Consider the following 3,425-nt stretch of genomic DNA (forward strand, 5'->3'; position numbering starts at 1 on the left):
AGGACAGGTTGGACGGGCCTTGGAGCAACCTGGGCTAGTGGAAGGTGTCCCTGCCCACAGGAGGGGGTTTGAATGATATGAGCTTTAAAGTCCATTCCAACCCAAACCATTGTGATTCTATAAGCCCCTGGGGAGGGTGGGAGTAGGGAGGGGTTTCATTGCTGCTGAGCTGGGTTGCTGCCTTGGGGTGAGCTCCTAGCACACTGGCAGGTGCAGAGACCAGTCTTAGGTTGGTGCTGATCCTGATCCACACAGAGCCATGTGTGGCAGGAGGGTGATGGAATCTGGAAGCAGAGTGGATGGATAGTGTGAAAGAAGCCCAGGAAAGCCCATTAACCATGGTTTTTGGAGCCTGGTAGATGCAGGTGGCTTTCCCTAGTCACCGTCTGGGTGTGTGAAAACTGGGGGTGATGGGGGAGACCATGGCTGGATGTGGGAGAACGTGCTTCCCCCACAGCACTCAGGTCTTACATGGATATCCTCTGCTTTTTTCTAAGTGCACGCTTTATTTTAGTTATTTACAAAGAGTCATATGTGTCTTGCATCTTTCTTTATAAAATATAACACCACTGTTAAAAAAAAAATCATAATAAAAATATATCCAGGAAAAAAACAGCTGTGGTTGCAGAGATACTTGTCAAAATTTTGGCAGGTGGCTGCACAGCCTTGACCCAACCTTGCCAGCAAAAAGATGGGGACGTGTGGGCAGGGGAGTCAAAATTTCCAATCAGAAACAGAAATAGAAGCATCGTGGTCACAGGGTAGAGGAGGTTTTCTGTCATGTCGAACTCCACGTTCAGGGCCGAGTGGTGATGGAGGGAAGATCAGCTGATACAGTGAATCACAGAATGGTTTGAGTTGGGATGGACTTTAAAGCTCATATCATTCAAACCCCCTCCTGTGGGCAGGGACACCTTCCACTAGCCCAGGTTGCTCCAAGGCCCGTCCAACCTGTCCTTGAACACTTCCAGGCAGCCACAGCTTCTCTGGGCAACCTGTGCCAGGGCCTCACCACCCTCACAGGAAAGAATTTCTTTGTAATATCTAATCTAACCCTGCCCTCTGGCAGTGTGAAGCCATTCCCCCTTGTCCTGTCCCTCCAGTCCCTTGTCCCAAGTCCCTCTCCAGCTCTCTTGGAGCCCCTTTAGGCACCAAAAGGGGCTCTCGGGTCTTCCTGGTGCCTTCTCTTTTCCAGGCTGAACACCCCCAGCTCTCCCAGCCTGGCTCCAGAGCAGAGGGGCTCCGGCCCTCCGAACATCTCTGTGGCTTCCTCTGGACTTGTTCCATCAGCTCCACATCTTCCTTGTCTTGGTGCCCCCAGAGTTGAAGGCAGCACTGCAGGTGGGGTCTCACCTGAGCAGGACAGAGGGGCAGAATCACCTCCTTACTTGCTCCCCGCACTGTTGGATGAGCCCAAGACACGGGGGGTTTCTGAGATGCCAGTGCATGGGGCTGGGATATGTTAAGCTTCTCATCCATCCACACTCTCAAGTCCATCTCAGCAGGGCTGTTTGAGGGTGTCATGGTGAGGAGGAAGGAACCCCCTGAGCCCTAGAGGCAGATGGGGCTGAGTCGGGGCTGTGCAGTTAAATTAACGGTTTTACCAAACTGGGTCATTTGACTTCCACCCTGCCAGACAAGTGAGGATCTAGTATGTGTGCCTTGTGCCACTGGCCACAGCACAGAAAGGAAGGGAAGGCCAGGCCACCTCTGTGGGCTGGCCTCACTGATTGCCAGCACTGCTTGCAGGAGCCCAGGTCTGGTGTGTTTGGGACCCTGCCACTGTGCCCAAGTCACCTGCCCATGAAGTCTGATGGCCCCAGGCCACCTCAGCCCTGCAGGCAGCCTGAATTTCCACCAGAAGGGGTACACGCAGAGCTTCTGTTTTCCCTTTGGTTTGTTTTTATGATCCAGTTTAGTTTGGAGAGGCTACCAGCTCTCTGTTTAATTTCCTGGAGGATGGCAATTAGGAGCAAGACTTTATGGTGCTGAGTCTAGGTGTTGCTGCATGTCCCCACAGATGTAGCCTTGTCCCCAGCAGCATCCCTGTGCCCCTGCATGGCATTTCCCACTGGAGCTGGTGTCATGGGCACAGGCTTTGTGGGATCATGGGTCACTGAGAGGATGCAGCTCTGAAAGGCCCTCATTTGCAGTGAGCTGCTCGTGGTGTTGAGCAGAATGGGAGCAGATGAGACATCCTGACCTGCTGCACAGCATGGCTGGTACAGCCCGTGGCTGTGGGGTCGTGGCCACCCCTGAGCTGAGTACTCTGTGCTCTGGCCATGTGTGTCTGAGCTCCCAGCAGCTCCCACCTGCATTGTGTCCCCCAAAGATGAACAGCTGAAGTGATGTCTCCTCCTTCCCCCTCCCCCCTTTTCTGTGATAAAAAGTGATGGTTAAAAGAACCAGACAACTCAAAACTTGTCTAGGGAACACCTGAGATATTTTTTAATAGTTAAAAAAATAATGCCACTGTTATTGTCTCTGAGATGATAAAACAGCCTGGTCAGATTTGCTTTCAGATCTTAAACACCAATATTTAGCAACCACGTTTTCCAGGCAGCCCTAGAGATGATGGTATAAATCAAGCACAGACACTTTTACATTCTGTAGTGTTTTATTAATGAAATCTAAGCCTTGGCCATGGGCTATGGTGTAGCCCCATTTCATCAGAGGGTTTGATGAACCATTCTGGTTATCTGACTGCTTTGCAGAATTGAAAAGTTTGAGTTTTCTTCTCTTGCTGAGTGCTCTTGTAATGGGGCTGATGTGCCTGTTCAGCAAGAGAATTCTGTCTGCTCTTGCAAGACAAGTCTGTTCCTCCTGCAAAATCTATTTTTGTTCTTTACTTTCTGTGCAGAATAGGACTGACTGCAGCATTGGTGAGTATCTCAGCAGCCAACACATCTTCCCTTTTCTGCTTGGTTAACTGTATTTCAAATGCTGCAGAAAATAAGGTGGGGTTTTTTTGAGTGGATATATCTTTCCATTTACTCCAGGACTATGCAGTAAGATAAGTCAGTTCTTACGAACTTTTGTTGTGAATATTGGTGGTTTTACATTTGGGAAGTCACAGCAGACCTGCTTACTCAAATTTTTGGGGATATTTGTTTTCATGGTGACCTGAGAGGACAACTTGGAAAAACTCTCTGGGTTGTAGGGTTGCACCATAAATACTGGGAAGGAGTCCCCTTGCTGGGTTGTGTGCCACAGTCAGGTCTTTCCTGGAGTATGGCCCAGTCAGCCTGATGGATTGTGGCAAGAGAAACAGAGCGACACTGTTGATGTTATCAGTAATATTGCTTTGGGCTTGGGTTCATCCTGCTGAGGTTGAGGTTTTAGTCCCCACAGTGAGAGGCCCCTCTGGGAGATGGATGTGAGATGTCAAATCCCCCTTGGGCAGATCCCATCCTCTTGTCACTGTA

Source organism: Manacus vitellinus, unplaced genomic scaffold (genome assembly GCF_001715985.3).
Source record: "Manacus vitellinus isolate BGI_N305 unplaced genomic scaffold, ASM171598v3 scaffold_27_pilon, whole genome shotgun sequence".
NCBI classification, from domain to species: domain Eukaryota; kingdom Metazoa; phylum Chordata; class Aves; order Passeriformes; family Pipridae; genus Manacus; species Manacus vitellinus.